This window comes from Ranitomeya imitator, chromosome 2 (assembly GCF_032444005.1).
Source record: "Ranitomeya imitator isolate aRanImi1 chromosome 2, aRanImi1.pri, whole genome shotgun sequence".
NCBI lineage: Eukaryota > Metazoa > Chordata > Amphibia > Anura > Dendrobatidae > Ranitomeya > Ranitomeya imitator.
This window is the reverse complement of record NC_091283.1, coordinates 320532646-320552004: the sequence shown is the minus strand read 5'-3', so window position 1 is coordinate 320552004 and position 19359 is coordinate 320532646. Positions and strand designations below refer to the sequence as shown.

Below are 19359 nucleotides of genomic sequence, written 5' to 3'. Positions count from 1 at the left end.
TAAATGCAGAGAAGTCAGATTCTTCTCAGTCACCAGCTGTGGTTGCTTTATCGGTGGTGTAGTCCGGCTGTATTGCCATGATCACCATTTTGCCTCTAGACCAAAACATTCTCCTCCACCCAAAACTGTTCAAAGAACTTTGGTCACTGAAAGTTATTTTCTTTAGAACTTACAACCTGGAGGATCCATCTACCTCCTGGTATTTTTTTAATTCATTCTTAGTTTTACACTGTGTCCCAGTATCATCATTATTATTTATTATTATAGCGCCATTTATTTCATGGCGGTTTACATGTGTGGAAGGGTATACATAATAAAAACCAGTACAATAATCTTAATACAAGTCACGACTGGTACAGTAGTGGAGAGGACCCTGCCCGCGAGGGCTCACAGTCTACAAGGGATGTTTTAGGATACAGTAGATGAGGGTAGAGCTGATCATGCAGCGGTTTGGTCAATCTGTGGTTACTGCAGGTTGTCGGAAGAGGTAGATCTTCAGGTTCTTTTTGAAGGTTTTGATGGTAGGCGAGAGTCTGATATGTTGTGGTAGAGAGTTCCAGAGTAGGAGTTATGCACGAGAGAAATCTTGTATGCAATTTTGGGAAGAGGGGAGTAGAGAAGGAGATCTTATGAGGATCGGAGGTTGCGTACAGGTAAGTACCGGGAGACGAGGTCACAGATGAATGGAGGAGACAGGTTGTGGATGGCTTTGTATGTCAGGGTTAGGGTTTTGTATTGGAGTCTCTGGGCAATGGGGAGCCAGTGAAGGGATTGACAGAAGGGAGAGGCTGGGGAATAGCTGGGGGACAGGTGGATTAGTCGGGCAGCAGAGTTTAGAACAGATTGGAGGGGTGCAAGAGTGTTTGAGGGGAGGCCACAAAGCAGGAGGTTGCACTAGTCAAGGAGGGAGATGATGATGGCATGGACTAGGGTTTTTGTAGATTCTTGGTTTAGGAATGTACTGATCAATGAAATATTTTTGATTTGAAGGCTGGAGGACGTGGAGAGGCTTGGATATGTGGTTTGAAGGAGAGATCAGTGTCAAGGATTACCCCGAGGCAGCGAGTGTATGGGACTGGGGAGAGTGGGCAGCCGTTTACTGTAATGGATAGGTTCGTTGGGAGGGTCACGTGATATGGGTAAAAGATGATGAATTCTATTTTCGGCTTTCCCAAAACCCTGTCTGATGACAAATACACACTTAGCAGGATGCAGCAGGCCTCCACTGATAAAGGCTAGGAGCGGCACAGGTGTAAACTACAAACAGCCACCCCAACCAAACATTGCAGGGGTTGGCTGCCTAGCAGAAAAAATGCACATTGATATAACTCACATAGGACGCCAGTCACACTGATAGGTGTGGTGCACAGTGTCTGGTATGCAACCTATTAATGACGCCCCTTGTATTAACAGGCGGGCTGCCCAGCACATTTTTTTTCTGCTAGGCAGCCAACCCCTGCAATGTTTGGTTGGTGTGGGGGTGGCTGTTTTTATCAAGTAGTTTGCACCTGTGCCGCTCCTAGCCTATATCAGCGGAGGCCTGCTGCATCCTGCTAAGTGTGCATGGTATGTATTTTTTCTGAGCTTTTTCTATGTTAGCTGAATTCTATTTTGTCAACGTTAAGTTTTAGAAATCTAGTTGAGAAGAAGGATGAAATAGCGGACAGACATTGAGGGATTCTGGTTAGTAGGGTGGTGATATCTCATCCAGAGAGGTAGATTTGTGTGTCATCAGCACAGAGGTGATATTGAAAGCCAGGAGATTCTATGAGCTGTCCCAGGCCAAAGGTGTAAATGGAGAAGAGCGAGACCCTAGGACTGAACCTTGCAGGACTCCGACAGATAGGGGGTGAGGTGAGGATGTGGTGTGTGAGTGGGAGACGCTGAGTGTCCGGTCTGTTAGGTATGATGATATTCAGGATAGGGCCAAGTCTGTGATGCCAAGGGATGAGAGGGTCGGTAGTATTAGGGAATGGTCCACTGTGTCAAAGGCAGAGGACAGGTCCAGGAGGAGGAGGACAAAGTAGTGTTGCTTGCTCTTGGCTGCTAATAGGTCATTGTTGACTTTAGTTAGGGCAGTTTCAGTGGAGTGGGGTGACCGGAAGCCAGATTGTAAGCAGTCGAAGAGGGGGCAGGAAGAGAGATGGGAGGACAGTTCAAGATGAACGTGTTGTTCCCGTAGTTTTGAGGCATAGGGGAGAAGTGATATAGGGTGACAGCTAGATACAGAGAATGGGTCAAGAGAGGGCTTTTTGAGGATAGGTGTGATTGAGGCATGTTTAAAGCTTGAGGGGAAAACACCAGTTGTTAGTGATGGGTTGAAGAGGTGGGTTAGGGTTGGAGTAAAGACTGTGGTGAGGTTTGGGATGAAGTGGGATGGGTTTGGGTTAAGTGCACAGGTAGTGAGATGCGATCTTGAGAGTAGAGTGGAGAGTCGATCTTCTATAATGGTGGAGAAGTTGGTTTTGGAGGTGGAGGGCTGGGAAGTTGGAAAGAAGGGCTCTGGGAGTTGTTGACCAAAACTGTCATATGAAAGATGAGAAGTAGGTTTGTTTAGCTGTGGCGAGTGTGGCCTTGAAAGTAGTGAGGGACTGTCTGAATGCGATGCAGTGCTTGTTGGAGTGGGATCTTTTCCATCTGTGCTCATCAGCCCTGGAAGCTCGCCTCAGTTCTTTGGTCAGGCTGGTATGCCAGGGCTGTCTGTTGATTTTGCGAGCTTTGGTATGTGTGAGAGGGGCAACAGATTCCAAAGCTACACCTATTGTGGTGTTATATAGAGCGGCAGCGGCATCCACATTGTGTAGGGAACTTATTTCTGTAAGAGGGAGAAGGGATTCAGAGTGAGTGTAGATCGAGATGTTTAAGATTTCTGCGAGGGTGTGCAAGTTTGTGGGTTGGGGATTGTAGACAAGGAGTGGAGAGGGAAGAGAATGTGAGTAGGTTGTAATCAGAAAAAGGAAGAGGTGTGTTAGAGAGGTTAGATAGGGAGCAGAGGGGGGTGAAGATGAGTTCCAGTGTGTGGCCATCTTTGTGGGTGGCTGTAGAAGACCATTGAATGAGGCCGAAGGAGGAAGTGATAGATCGAAGTTTAGTGGCAGCTGAGAGGGAAGTGTGAATGGGGATGTTGAAGTCACCCAACAAGATAGTGGGAATGTCAGCGGAGAGGAAATGAAATAGCCTTGTGGTGAAGTGGTCAAAGAAGGTGATGGCTGGCCCTGGGGGGCGGTAAATGACAGCCAGTTGGAGGGGTGTTATGTAGGCAATCCAGTGACACAGTGTGCCAGCAATCAGAGCACATACAGTGATCTGACAATAACCCAAAAACAATAGAACGAGCTCTGAGATGTGGAATCTCTGTAGACCGCAATACCTGAACCTATCCTAAACACAACTAAAGGCAGCTGTGGATTGCGCCTGACACTACCTATGCAACTCGGCACAGCCTGAGGAACTGACTAGCCTGAAGATAGAAATACAAGCCTGACTTGCCTCAGAGAAATACCCCAAAGGAAAAGGCAGCCCCCACATATAATGACAGTTAGCAAGATGAAAAGACAAACGTAGGGATGAAATAGATTCAGCAAAGTGAGGCCCGATATTCTAGATAGAGCGAGGATAGCAAAGAGAACTTTGCAGTCTACAAAAAACCCTAAAGCAAAAAACCACGCAAAGGGGGCAAAAAGACCCACCGTGCCGAACTAACGGCACGGCGGTACACCCTTTGCGTCTCAGAGCTTCCAGCAAAACGAATTGACAAGCTGGACAGAAAAAGTAGCAACAAAAGCAAAGAAGCACTTATCTAAGCAGAGCAGCAGGCCACAGGAAAGATCCAGAAGCTCAGATCCAACACTGGAACATTGACAAGGATCAAGGAAGACAGAATCAGGCGGAGTTAAATAACAAAGCAGCCAACGAGCTCACCAGAACACCTGAGGGAGGAAGCTCAGAAGCTGCAGTACCACTTGTGACCACAGGAGTGAATTCAGCCACAGAATTCACAACAGAGGGGGAGTAGATGCTGGTAATTGGTTTGGGGTGAAGGAGCAGTTATCTGACAGGAGAAAACCAACTCCTCCTCAATGCTTGCTGCTGGGGCGGGGTGTGTGAGAAAGGTGGAATCCACCATACGAAAGTGCAGCAGGAGAGGCTGTGTCAGAAGGGGTGAGCCAGGTTTCGGTGATGGAGAGGAAGGAAAGTTTGGTAGTAACGAATAGATCATGGATGTAGGAAAGTTTGTTGCAGACAGAGCAAGCGTTCCATAGAGCTCCTGTTAGTGGGACTGTGGAAGCGGGGGCTGGGTGAATGGGTATAAGGTTAGAGAGGTTACGGAAATTTGTGATAGAGCGTGGATGGGAGGTAGAACTGACTGTGGGGTTGTGGTGAGGAGGACCAGGATTTGGAGAGATATCACCAGCAGTGAGAAGAAGCAGAGAAAGTATTAGCAGGTGGAGCAGGAGAGGGCATGAGGTAGTTGTCTGTGTTTGGAAACAGAGGATTGTATGTTAAGGAACAATTCAGAGGAGGAGGTGACATGGATGGGGATGAAGGAGGGAGAAATAACCAGTTCCTTACTAGGTGTAGGGATTAGAGGGGTTAGCAGAAAGTGAAGGATTATAGGTGTGAGAGTGAAAACTAACAGAAACATTGTTTACAGTGACTGTGTCCAGTTACCTTCAGTTCCCTTCTGGTTCAATTCTGGAATTAATTGTGATCTTCACACTTTTATGTGATACACTTATAGGATACACACTGCAGACTATAGTCTTGTCAGACTTGAGCTATGCAATATATGTGCTACATAGTGCATTCAGGTGTGAAGCAGAGAGGAGTGGTCTCTGTTCATCTTGGGCTGAGAATTAAGAGTGGACCAGATGCATATAATCAAGCCAAAGTAAACAAGGTCATAAATAACACTGGCTTAACGCAGGCGTTAGTTGAAAGACATACCATGTGAATACTAGAAGCAGAGGTAAGAGTCTGTGTGGGACAATCATTTTGTGCAGGCTGATCGCTTCTATAACATGCACATCTGCATGCTATAGAAGCTGTCAGTGCTGCAGCTTCTATACACTGACCTGAGAGACTTCCTGATCATCACTGAGAATGACAGGAAGCCTCTCGGGTCTGTAGACGCGGATGTCGTCATGACAACATCGGGTCTCCATGGCAGCGATCGGAATCCTGCGTCATGCCACGGGGTCTCCGATTCAAAGTCAGAGGGGCTGTCAGCCCCTGTAATGAGGGATCAGTGACCTGTCATAAACCAATACAGATGCATATGTAATCAGAGCAACACATAAAGCCCCTCCCACAGGGCGCCCACAGCCCTGCCCACAAGCTGTCCTCAGCCCCGCCCAGAAGCAAGAGAATCTCATTAACTGAAAACTGCAAATTCAGATTAAACAACAACCACAAGATGGATTTCATCACCAGGTATCAGTGTAAGCAATATAACAGCACTGACCTGACAGCGTCTGTAGCACAATCCTGCTGACAGGTTCCCTTTAAGACATCTCAGCTCTGCACTATTATACACAGTTCTCTTTAAATGTGTAATATTTCTTCGTGAAACTCATCTGACAGAAAATATTGGAGCTTATGATAGTTTAGATTGTGAAGTCTCCGAGCCCCATGCTCTAATTACCCCATAGAGGTTTCACCACTAGCTACTCATTTATTACTGATGGAGACTGTTGAGTCACAGTTTTTGATTACAATAGTGTCCAAAATACGCTGATTTAACCTCTTCCCGCAGCCAGTTTTGTGTTCTTAATCAGGCCCCATTTTTAAAATCTAACAAGTGTCATTTTTATGTGGTGATAACTTTGGAATTATTCACGAAGGATAATAAAAAACTGTCACGATATGGTATGAAATATCATAAGTAGTTCTCTTGCTAGCCTGTGTGGGCTTATCCCCCCTTCTTGGAGTGATGCGGCAACAGTTTGTAGCTTCAAATTCCTTCCCTTTCACTCAGCCAAGAGCTGCTTTGCCAATGTAGATGGGGGAGGAAGAGTTTATTACCTCTAGCTCAGAGAGCCGAAGTATTTACGACCAGCATTCTTGCAGTGGAAAGTGACAGGCTAGAACTGGATTCTAACTTTCCAGAAATGCATGGAAGTCCTTTGTCTTGTTTTGTTAAGATATTACACAACCCGTTTAAGTAAAAAACACGAAATTATATATTCTTTACACCCCTCGGTGGATCTATTCACCACGTAAAACCTGAGCTTCTAACTCCATCTGGTAAAGAAGTAGGGATTTCTCTGTAAATATGTATCCCAGATAGGACATATTTGATCTCATTAGAATGCTCACGTTAATCCGAGCTGAATGATGGGTTTGTTAGGACTATGACATGTTTTGTAGCGGAGTTATCGAAATTAGATATAGATTAGAATAAAATGAGTTAACTGAAGAGGTAGGAGGGACAAGGTGATCCAACCCCTTTCTGGGATGTTACAGGCTTGGCTATAACTGTCTGCACACATCCCCAGCTCAGCCTTCTGCTTGATTTCTTCTTCTGGACTTCTCGTCTTCTCCTGAAGCCAGCAGCACGTCCAAATGAGCTGGGACGTATGGTTGCCTGCCATTCTTTGAACATGTGAGTGTTACCTTTCCTCATTTAATCCCTGTTTATTTCATAATTACCCTTGTACATACAGTGGGGCAAAAAAGTATTTAGTCAGTCAGCAATAGTGCAAGTTCCACCACTTAAAAAGATGAGAGACGTCTGTAATTTACATCATAGGTAGACCTCAACTATGGGAGACAAACTGAGAAAAAAATCCAGAAAATCACATTGTCTGTTTTTTATCATTTTATTTGCATATTATGGTGGAAAATAAGTATTTGGTCAGAAACAAAATTTCATCTCAATACTTTGTAATATATCCTTTGTTGGCAATGACAGAGGTCAAACGTTTTCTGTAAGTCTTCACAAGGTTGCCACACACTGTTGTTGGTATGTTGGCCCATTCCTCCATGCAGATCTCCTCTAGAGCAGTGATGTTTTTGGCTTTTCGCTTGGCAACACGGACTTTCAACTCCCTCCAAAGGTTTTCTATAGGGTTGAGATCTGGAGACTGGCTAGGCCACTCCAGGACCTTGAAATGCTTCTTACGAAGCCACTCCTTCGTTGCCCTGGCAGTGTGCTTTGGATCATTGTCATGTTGAAAGACCCAGCCACGTTTCATCTTCAATGCCTGTTATGAACTGGTGGTTAGAACAACAATGGACCTGGTGGTTAAGAGCACACAAAATGACCTGATAGTTACTAATAACATAGGACGAGCTCTGAGACGTGGGAACTCTGCTGACCGCAATCCCTAATCCTATCACACCACACTAGAAATAGCCGTGGAGCGTTCCTGACCAGACCTAGGCGCCTAGGCACAGCCTAAGAAACTAGCTAGCCCTGAAGATAGAAAAATAAGCCTACCTTGCCTCAGAGAAATTCCCCAAAGGAAAAGGCAGCCCCCCACATATAATGACTGTGAGTAAAGATGAAAATACAAACACAGAGATGAAATAGATTTAGCAAAGTGAGGCCCGACTTACTGAATAGACCGAGGATAGGAAAGATAGCTTTGCGGTCAGCACAAAAACCTACAAAAGACCACGCAGAGGGCGCAAAAAGACCCTCCGCACCGGCTAACGGTACGGAGGTGCTCCCTCTGCGTCCCAGAGCTTCCAGCAAGCAAGACAAACCAAAATAGCAAGGTGGACAGAAAAAATAGCAAACAAAAGAAACACAAGCAGAACTTAGCTTATGCAGGGAAGACAGGCCACAAGAACGATCCAGGAGAGAGCAAGACCAATACTGGAACATTGACTGGAGGCAAGGAGCAAAGAACTAGGTGGAGTTAAATAGAGCAGCACCTAACGACTTAACCTCGTCACCTGTGGAAGGAAACTCAGAAGCCGCAGCCCCACTCACATCCATCAGAGGAAGCCCATGGACAGAACCAGCCGAAGTACCACTCATGACCACAGGAGGGAGCTTGACCACAGAATTCACAACAGTACCCCCCCTTGAGGAGGGGTCACCGAACCCTCAACAGAGCCCCCAGGCCGACCAGGATGAGCCAAATGAAAGGCACGAACCAGATCGGCAGCATGAACATCAGAGGCAAAGACCCAGGAATTATCTTCCTGACCATAACCCTTCCACTTAACCAGGTACTGGAGTTTCCGTCTCGAAATACGAGAATCCAAAATCTTCTCCACCACATACTCCAACTCCCCCTCAACCAAAACCGGGGCAGGAGGATCAACGGATGGAACCACAGGTGCCACGTATCTCCGCAACAACAACCTATGGAACACATTATGGATGGAAAAAGAAGCTGGAAGGGTCAAACGAAACGACACAGGATTAAGAACCTCAGAAATCCTATATGGACCAATGAAATGAGGCTTAAACTTAGGAGAGGAAACTTTCATAGGAATATAACGAGACGACAACCAAACCAAATCCCCAACACGAAGTCGGGGACCCACACAGCGCCTGCGGTTAGCGAAACGTTGAGCCTTCTCCTGGGACAATGTCAAATTGTCCACTACATGAGTCCAAATCTGCTGCAACCTATCCACCACAGTATGCACACCAGGACAGTCCGAAGACTCAACCTGCCCTGAAGAGAAACGAGGATGGAAACCAGAATTGCAGAAAAACGGCGAAACCAAAGTAGCCGAGCTGGCCCGATTATTAAGGGCGAACTCAGCCAACGGCAAAAAGGACACCCAATCATCCTGATCAGCAGAAACAAAGCATCTCAGATATGTTTCCAAGGTCTGATTGGTTCGTTCAGTTTGGCCATTTGTCTGAGGATGGAAAGCCGAGGAAAAAGACAAATCAATGCCCATCCTAGCACAAAAGGCTTGCCAAAACCTCGAAACAAACTGGGAACCTCTGTCCGAAACGATGTTCTCCGGAATGCCATGTAAACGAACCACATGCTGGAAAAACAATGGCACCAAATCAGAGGAGGAAGGCAATTTAGACAAGGGTACCAAATGGATCATCTTAGAGAAGCGATCACAAACCACCCAAATGACCGACATCTTTTGAGAGACAGGGAGATCCGAAATAAAATCCATAGAGATATGTGTCCAGGGCCTCTTCGGGACCGGCAAGGGCAAAAGCAACCCACTGGCACGAGAACAGCAGGGCTTAGCCCGAGCACAAATCCCACAGGACTGCACGAACGAACGCACATCCCGCGACAGAGACAGCCACCAAAAGGATCTAGCCACCAAATCTCTGGTACCAAAGATTCCAGGATGACCATCCAACACCGAACAATGAACCTCAGAGATAACTCTACTCGTCCATTTATCAGGGACAAACAGTTTCTCCGCTGGGCAATGGTCAGGTCTATTAGCCTGAAATTTTTGCAGCACCCGCCGCAAATCAGGGGAGACGGCAGACAAAATTACTCCCTCTTTGAGAATACCGGCCGGCACAGGCAAACCCGGAGAGTCGGGCACAAAACTCCTAGACAGGGCATCCGCCTTCACATTCTTAGAGCCCGGAAGGTACGAAACCACAAAGTCAAAACGGGAGAAAAACAGCGACCAACGAGCCTGTCTAGGATTCAACCGTTTGGCAGACTCGAGATAAGTCAAATTCTTGTGATCAGTCAAGACCACCACGCGATGCTTAGCTCCTTCAAGCCAATGACGCCACTCCTCGAATGCCCACTTCATGGCCAGCAACTCTCGATTGCCAACATCATAATTACGCTCAGCAGGCAAAAACTTCCTGGAAAAGAAGGCACATGGTTTCATCACCGAGCCATCAGAACTTCTTTGCGACAAAACAGCCCCTGCTCCAATCTCAGAAGCATCAACCTAGACCTGGAACGGGAGCGAAACATCTGGCTGGCACAACACAGGGGCAGAAGAAAAACGACGCTTCAACTCCTGAAAAGCTTCCACAGCAGCAGAAGACCAATTGACCACATCAGCACCCTTCTTGGTTAAATCAGTCAACGGTTTAGCAATACTAGAAAAATTATTGATGAAGCGACGATAAAAATTAGCAAAGCCCAGGAACTTTTGCAGACTCTTCAGAGATGTCGGCTGAGTCCAATCATAAATGGCCTGAACTTTAACATGGTCCATCTCGATAGTAGAAGGGGAAAAAATGAAACCCAAAAATGAAACCTTCTGAACATCAAAGAGACACTTTGACCCCTTCACAAACAAAGAATTCGCACGCAGGACCTGGAACACCATTCTAACCTGCTTCACGTGAGACTCCCAATCATCCGAGAAGACCAAAATATCATCCAAGTATACAATCAGGAATTTATCCAGGTACTCTCGGAAGATGTCATGCATAAAGGACTGAAATACTGATGGAGCATTGGAAAGCCCGAATGGCATAACCAGGTACTCAAAATGGCCCTCGGGCGTATTAAATGCTGTTTTCCATTCATCGCCCTGTTTAATACGCACAAGATTATACGCACCACGAAGATCTATCTTGGTGAACCAACTAGCCCCCTTAATCCGAGCAAACAAATCAGACAGCAGCGGCAAGGGGTACTGAAATTTGACTGTGATTTTATTAAGAAGGCGGTAATCAATACAAGGTCTCAACGAACCATCCTTCTTGGCCACAAAAAAGAACCCCGCTCCCAATGGCGACGACGACGGGCGAATATGACCCGTCTCCAAGGATTCCTTTACATAACTCCGCATAGCGGCGTGCTCAGGCACAGACAAATTGAACAGTCGACCTTTAGGAAACTTACTACCAGGAATCAAATCGATAGCACAATCGCAATCCCTATGCGGAGGTAGGGCACTGGATTTGGGCTCATCAAATACATCCCGGTTATCCGACAAGAACTCTGGGACCTCTGAAGGGGTGGATGATGAAATAGACAGAAATGGAACATCACCATGTACCCCCTGACAACCCCAGCTGGACACAGACATAGATTTCCAATCCAATACTGGGTTATGGACCTGTAGCCATGGCAACCCCAACACGACCACATCATGCAGATTATGCAACACCAAAAAGCGAATATCCTCCTGATGCGCAGGAGCCATGCACATGGTCAGTTGGGTCCAGTACTGAGGCTTATTCTTGGCCAAAGGCGTAGCATCAATTCCTCTCAATGGAATAGGATACTGCAAGGACTCCAAGAAAAACCCACAGCGCCTAGCAAACTCCAAGTCCATCAAGTTCAGGTTAGCGCCTGAATCCACAAATGCCATGACAGAATAGGATGACAAAGAGCAGATCAAAGTAACGGACAAAAGAAATTTCGACTGTACCGTACCAATGGTGGCAGACCTAGCGAAATGCTTGGTGCGCTTAGGACAATCGGAGATAGCATGAGTGGAATCACCACAGTAAAAACACAGCCCATTCCGACGTCTGTGTTCTTGCCGTTCAGCTCTGGTCAAAGTCCTATCACATTGCATAGGCTCAGGTTTATGCTCAGATAATACCGCCAAATGGTGCACAGTTTTACGCTCACATAAGCGTCGATCGATCTGAATGGCCAAAGACATAGACTCATTCAGACCAGCAGGCATAGGAAATCCCACCATGACATCCTTAAGGGCTTCAGAGAGACCCTTTCTGAAAATTGCTGCCAGAGCACATTCATTCCATTGAGTGAGCACAGACCACTTCCTAAACTTCTGACAATATATCTCTACCTCATCCTGACCCTGACACAGAGCCAGCAAGATTTTCTCTGCCTGATCCACTGAATTAGGTTCATCATAAAGCAATCCGAGCGCCAGAAAAAAACGCATCAATATCACGCAGTGCAGGATCTCCTGGCGCAAGGGAAAATGCCCAGTCTTGAGGGTCACCACGCAACAAGGAAATAATGATCTTTACTTGTTGAACTGGGTCACCAGAGGAGCGGGGTTTCAAAGCCAGAAACAGTTTACAATTATTTTTGAAATTCAGAAACTTCGCTTTATCTCCAGAAAATTAATCAGGAATAGGAATTCTAGGTTCTAACATAGGATTCTGAACCACAAAGTCTTGAATATTTTGTACTCTTGCAGTGAGATGATCCACACAAGAAGACAGACCTTTAATGTCCATCACTACACCTGTGTCCTGAACCACCCAAATGTCTAGGGGAAAAGAAAGACAAAACACAGTGCAAAGAAAAAAAAATGGTCTCAGAACTTCTCTTTTCCCTCTATTGAGAAGCATTAGTACTTTGGGCCTCCAGTACTGTTATGAACTGGTGGTTAGAACAACAATGGACCTGGTGGTTAAGAGCACACAAAATGACCTGATAGTTACTAATAACATAGGACGAGCTCTGAGACGTGGGAACTCTGCTGACCGCAATCCCTAATCCTATCACACCACACTAGAAATAGCCGTGGAGCGCTCCTGACCAGACCTAGGCGCCTCGGCACAGCCTAAGAAACTAGCTAGCCCTGAAGATAGAAAAATAAGCCTACCTTGCCTCAGAGAAATTCCCCAAAGGAAAAGGCAGCCCCCCACATATAATGACTGTGAGTAAAGATGAAAATACAAACACAGAGATGAAATAGATTTAGCAAAGTGAGGCCCGACTTACTGAATAGACCGAGGATAGGAAAGATAGCTTTGCGGTCAGCACAAAAACCTACAAAAGACCACGCAGAGGGCACAAAGAGACCCTCCGCACCGGCTAACGGTACGGAGGTGCTCCCTCTGCGTCCCAGAGCTTCCAGCAAGCAAGACAAACCAAAATAGCAAGCTGGACAGAAAAAATAGCAAACAAAAGAAACACAAGCAGAACTTAGCTTATGCAGGGAAGACAGGCCACAAGAACGATCCAGGAGAGAGCAAGACCAATACTGGAACATTGACTGGAGGCAAGGAGCAAAGAACTAGGTGGAGTTAAATAGAGCAGCACCTAACAACTTAGCCTCGTCACCTGTGGAAGGAAACTCAGAAGCCGCAGCCCCACTCACATCCACCAGAGGAAGCCCATGGACAGAACCAGCCGAAGTACCACTCATGACCACAGGAGGGAGCTTGACCACAGAATTCACAACAAATGCCCTTGCTGATGGAAGGAGGTTTACACTCAAAATCTCACGATACATGGCCCCATTCATTCTTTCATGTACCCAGATCAGTCGTCCTGGCCCCTTTGCAGAGAAACAGCCCCAAAGCATGATGTTTCCACCACCATGCTTTACAGTAGGTATGGTGTTTGATGGATGCAACTCAGTATTCTTTTTCCTCCAAACACGACAAGTTGTGTTTCTACCAAACAGTTCCAGTTTGGTTTCATCAGACCATAGGACATTCTCCCAAAACTCCTCTGGATCATCCAAATGCTCTCTAGCAACTTCAGACGGGCCCGGACATGTACTGGCTTAAGCAGTGGTACACGTCTGGCACTGCAGGATCTGAGTCCATGGTGGCGTAGTGTGTTACTTATGGTAGGCCTTGTTACATTGGTCCCAGCTCTCTGCAGTTCATTCACTAGGTCCCTGTTGTGAATTCTGTGGCAGAGCTCCCTCCTGTGGCCACAAGTTGTACTTCGGCTGGTTCTCTCTGTGAGCTTCCGTTGGTGGAAGGAAGTGGTACTGCGGCTTCTGAGTCTCCTTCCTCAGGTGATGTGGTGAAGTCGTTAGACGTTTCCTATTTAACTCCACCTAGTGCTTTGATCCTGGCCTCCTGTCAATGTTCTAGTGTGGGTCTAGCTTCCTCCTGGATCGTTCCTGTGGCCTGCGGCTCTGCATAAGCTAAGTTTTTGCTTGTGTTATTTTTGTTTGCTGTTTTTTTCTGTCCAGCGTGCTCTATTGGTTTTTGTTGCTTGCTGGAAGCTCTGGGACGCAGAGGGTGTACCTCCGTGCCGTTAGTTCGGTACGGAGGGTCTTTTTGCCCCCTCTGCGTGGTTGTTTGTAGGGTTTTGTGTTGACCGCAAAGTTATCTTTCCTATCCTCGGTCTATTCAGAAAGTGGGCCTCACTTTGCTTAATCTGTTTCATCTCTACGTTTGTCTTTTCATCTCACTCACAGTCATTATATGTGGGGGGCTGCCTTTTCCTTTGGGGAATTTCTCTGAGGCAAGGTAGGCTTATTTTTCCTTCTTAGGCTAGCTAGTTTCTCAGGCCGTGCCGAGTTGCATAGGCAGCGTTAGGCGCAATCCACGGCTGCCTTTAGTGTGGTTGGTGAGGATCAGGGATTGCGGTCAACAAAGTTCCCACGTTTCAGAGCTCGTCCTATGTTTTTGGGTTATTGCCAGGTCACTGTATGTGCTCTAAACTTCAACATCCATTGTGGTTCTGAATTGCCAATTCATGACAGTACAGGAGGCCTCAAGTACTAATGATTCTCAATAGAGGGGAAAAAAAAGTTCTGAGACCAATTTTTTTTCTCTGCACTGTGTTCTGCCTTTTTTTTTTCCCCTAGACATTTGGGTGGTTCAGGACACAGGTGTAGCAATGGACATTAAAGGTCTGTCTTCATGTGTGGATCAGCTCACGGCAAGGGTACAAAGTATTCAAGACTTTGTGGTTCAGAATTCTATGTTAGAACCAAGAATTCCTATTCCTGATTTGTTTTTTGGAGATAGAAATACATTTTTGAGTTTCAAAAATAATTGTAAACTATTTCTGGCTTTGAAACCTCGTTCTTCTGGTGATCCAGCTCAACAAGTGAGAATTATTATTTCTTTTTTTGCGTGGCAATCCTCAGGACTGGGCATTTTCCCTTGCGCCAGGGGATCCTGCATTAAGTAATATCGATGCATTTTTCCTGGCGCTCGGATTGCTGTACGATGAGCCTAATTCTGTGGATCAGGCAGAGAAGAATTTGCTGGCTCTGTGTCAGGGTCAGGATGAAATAGAAGTATATTGTCAGAAATTTAGAAAGTGGTCCGTACTCACTCAATGGAATGAAGGTGCGCTCGCAGCGATTTTCAGAAAGGGTCTCTCTGAAGCCCTTAAGGATGTCATGGTGGGATTTCCCATGCCTGCTGGTCTGAATGAGTCTATGTCTTTGGCCATTCAGATCGGTCGACGCTTGCGCGAGCGTAAATCTGTGCACCATTTGGCGGTATTACCTGAGCTTAAACCTGAGCCTATGCAGTGCGATAGAACTTTGACTAGAGTTGAACGGCAAGAACACAGACGTCAGAATGGGCTGTGTTTCTACTGTGGTGATTCCACTCATGCTATCTCTGATTGTCCTAAACGCACTAGGCGGTACGCTAGGTCTGCCACCATTGGTATGGTACAGTCTAAATTTCTTCTGTCTGTCACCTTGATCTGCTCTTTGTCATCGTATTCTGTCATGGCATTTGTAGACTCAGGCGCTACTCTGAATTTGATGGACTTGGAGTATGCTAGGCGTTGTGGGTTTGTCTTGGAGCCCTTGCAGTGTCCTATTCCATTGAGAGGAATTGATGCTACGCCTTTGGCCAAGAATAAGCCTCAGTACTGGACCCAGCTGACCATGTGCATGGCTCCTGCACATCAGGAGGTTATTCGCTTTCTGGTGCTGCATAATCTGCATGATGTGGTCGTGTTGGGGTTGCCATGGCTACAAGTCCATAATCCAGTTTTGGATTGGAAATCCATGTCTGTGTCCAGCTGGGGTTGTCAGGGGATACATGGTGATGTCCCATTTCTGAATATTTCATCATCCACCCCTTCTGAGGTTCCTGAGTTCTTGTCTGATTACCGGGATGTATTTGATGAGCCCAAGTCCGATGCCCTACCTCCGCATAGGGATTGTGATTGTGCTATCAATTTGATTCCTGGTAGTAAATTCCCAAAAGGTCGACTGTTTAATTTATCTGTGCCTGAGCACGCCGCTATGCGGAGTTATGTGAAGGAGTCTTTGGAGAAGGGGCATATTCGCCCGTCGTTGTCGCCATTGGGAGCAGGGTTCTTTTTTGTAGCCAAGAAGGATGGTTCACTGAGACCTTGTATAGATCACCGCCTTCTAAATAACATCACGGTTAAATTTCAGTACCCCTTGCCATTGTTATCTGATTTATTTGCTCGGATTAAGGGGGCTAGTTGGTTTACCAAGATAGATCTTCGTGGTGCGTATAATCTTGTGCGTATTAAGCGAGGCGATGAATGGAAAACTGCATTTAATACGCCCGAGGGCCATTTTGAGTATCTAGTAATGCCATTCGGACTTGCCAATGCTCCATCAGTGTTTCAGTCCTTTATGCATGACATCTTCCGAGAGTACCTGGATAAATTCCTGATTGTGTACTTGGATGACATTTTGATCTTCTCGGATGATTGGGACTCTCATGTGAAGCAGGTCAGAACGGTGTTTCAGGTCCTGCGTGCTAATTCTTTGTTTGTGATGGGATCTAAGTGTCTCTTTGGTGTTCAGAAGGTTTCATGTTTGGGGTTCATCTTTTCCCCTTCTACTATCGAGATGGATCCTGTTAAGGTCCAAGCCATTCATAATTGGACTCAGCCGACATCTCTGAAAAGTCTGCAAAAATTCCTGGGCTTTGCTAATTTTTATCGTCGCTTCATCTGCAATTTTTCTAGTATTGCTAAACCATTGACCGATTTGACCAAGAAAGGTGCTGATTTGGTCAATTGGTCTTCTGCTGCTGTGGAAGCTTTTCAGGAGTTGAAGTGTCGTTTTTCTTCTGCCCCTGTGTTGTGTCAACCTGATGTTTCGCTTCCGTTCCAGGTCGAGGTTGATGCTTCTGAGATTGGAGCAGGGGCTGTTTTGTCACAGAGAAGTTCTGATTGCTCGGTGATGAAACCATGCGCCTTCTTTTCCAGGAAGTTTTCGCCTGCTGAGCGTAATTATGATGTGGGCAATCATGAATTGCTGGCCATGAAGTGGGCATTCGAGGAGTGGCGTCATTGGCTTGAAGGAGCTAAGCATCGCGTGGTGGTCTTGACTGATCACAAGAACTTGATTTATCTCGAGTCCGCCAAGCGGTTGAATCCTAGACAAGCTCGTTGGTCGTTGTTTTTTGCCCGTTTTGACTTTGTGATTTCATACCTTCCGGGCTCTAAAAATGTGAAGGCGGATGCCCTGTCTAGGAGTTTTGTGCCCGACTCTCCGGGTGTATCTGAGCCGGCGGGGATCCTCAAAGAGGGAGTAATTGTGTCTGCCATCTCCCCTGATTTGCGGCGGGTGCTGCAAAAATTTCAGGCTAATAAACCTGATCGTTGCCCAGCAGAGAAACTGTTTGTCCCTGATAGGTGGACGAATAAAGTTATCTCTGAGGTTCATTGTTTGGTGTTGGCTGGTCATCCTGGAATCTTTGGTACCAGAGAGTTAGTGGCTAGATCCTTTTGGTGGCCATCTCTGTCGCGGGATGTGCGTGCTTTTGTGCAGTCCTGTGGGATTTGTGCTCGGGCTAAGCCCTGCTGTTCTCGTGCCAGTGGGTTGCTTTTGCCCTTGCCGGTCCCGAAGAGGCCTTGGACACATATCTCCATGGATTTTATTTCAGATCTTCCCGTCTCTCAAAAGATGTCAGTCATTTGGGTGGTCTGTGATTGCTTCTCTAAGATGGTCCATTTGGTACCCTTGTCTAAATTGCCTTCCTCCTCTGATTTGGTGCCATTGTTTTTCCAGCATGTGGTTCGTTTACATGGCATTCCAGAGAATATCGTTTCTGATAGAGGTTCCCAGTTTGTTTCGAGGTTTTGGCGAGCCTTTTGTGGTAGGATGGGCATTGACTTGTCTTTTTCCTCGGCTTTCCATCCTCAGACTAATGGCCAGACCGAACGAACCAATCAGACCTTGGAAACATATCTGAGATGCTTTGTTTCTGCGGATCAGGATGATTGGGTGTCCTTTTTGCCTTTGGCTGAGTTCGCTCTTAATAATCGGGCCAGCTCGGCTACCTTGGTTTCACCGTTTTTCTGCAACTCTGGGTTCCATCCTCGTTTTTCTTCAGGACAGGTTGAGTCTTCGGACTGTCCTGGTGTGGATACTGTGGTGGACAGGTTGCAGCGGATTTGGACTCATGTAGTGGACAATCTGACCTTGTCCCAGGAGAAGGCTCAACGTCTCGCTAATCGCAGACGCTGTGTGGGTCCCCGACTTCGGGTTGGGGACTTGGTTTGGTTATCTTCTCGTCATATTCCTATGAAGGTTTCCTCTCCTAAGTTTAAGCCTCGTTTTATTGGTCCGTATAGGATTTCTGAGGTTCTTAATCCTGTGTCTTTTTGTCTGACCCTTCCAGATTCATTTTCCATACATAATGTATTCCATAGGTCATTGTTGCGGAGATACGTGGCACCTATGGTTCCATCTGTTGATCCTCCTGCCCCGGTTTTGGTGGAGGGGGAGTTGGAGTATATTGTGGAGAAGATTTTGGATTCTCGTGTTTCAAGGCGGAAACTCCAGTATCTGGTTAAGTGGAAGGGTTATGCTCAGGAAGATAATTCCTGGGTCTTTGCCTCTGATGTCCATGCTCCCGAACTTGTTCGTGCCTTTCATATGGCTCATCCTGGTCGTTCTGGGAGCTCTGGTGAGGGTTCGGTGACCCCTCCTCAAGGGATCCTGGCCTCCTGTCAATGTTCTAGTGTGGGTCTAGCTTCCTCCTGGATCGTTCCTGTGGCCTGCGGCTCTGCATAAGCTAAGTTTTTGCTTGTGTTATTTATGTTTGCTGTTTTTTTCTGTCCAGCGTGCTCTATTGGTTTTTGTTGCTTGCTGGAAGCTCTGGGACGCAGAGGGTGTACCTCCGTGCCGTTAGTTCGGTACGGAGGGTCTTTTTGCCCCCTCTGCGTGGTTGTTTGTAGGGTTTTGTGTTGACCGCAAAGTTATCTTTCCTATCCTCGGTCTATTCAGAAAGTGGGCCTCACTTTGCTTAATCTGTTTCATCTCTACGTTTGTCTTTTCATCTCACTCACAGTCATTATATGTGGGGGGCTGCCTTTTCCTTTGGGGAATTTCTCTGAGGCAAGGTAGGCTTATTTTTCCTTCTTAGGCTAGCTAGTTTCTCAGGCCGTGCCGAGTTGCATAGGCAGCGTTAGGCGCAATCCACGGCTGCCTTTAGTGTGGTTGGTGAGGATCAGGGATTGCGGTCAACAGAGTTCCCACGTCTCAGAGCTCGTCCTATGTTTTTGGGTTATTGCCAGGTCTGTTGTGGATTCTGTTTTTGGGCTCCCTCTGGTGGTTACAGATGGTACTGGGTGACTTGTGTTCTCTGCGGTCTCTGGTGTCCACCTGTTCTATCAGGATATGGGAGTTTCCTATTTAACCTGGCTTTCTTGTCATTTCCTCGCCGGCGATCAATGTAATCAGTGTGTCTTGTTACCTCTGCTTTCCGCTTCTGTAATCATCAGGACAAGCTAAGTTTTTGATTTTCCTGTTCCATGTTTTGCTTTATTTTTGTTTTAGTCCAGCTTGCAGTTATGTGATTCC

General features: G+C 46.5%; 1 protein-coding gene across 3 annotated transcripts in view; it reads left to right on the top strand.

Moving 5' to 3' along the window:
• LOC138663476 (gastrula zinc finger protein XlCGF57.1-like) overlaps positions 1 to 19359 on the top strand; it is an 89566-nt gene that overhangs the window by 32440 nt on the left and 37767 nt on the right. The gene's annotated exons all lie outside the window — the stretch shown is intronic.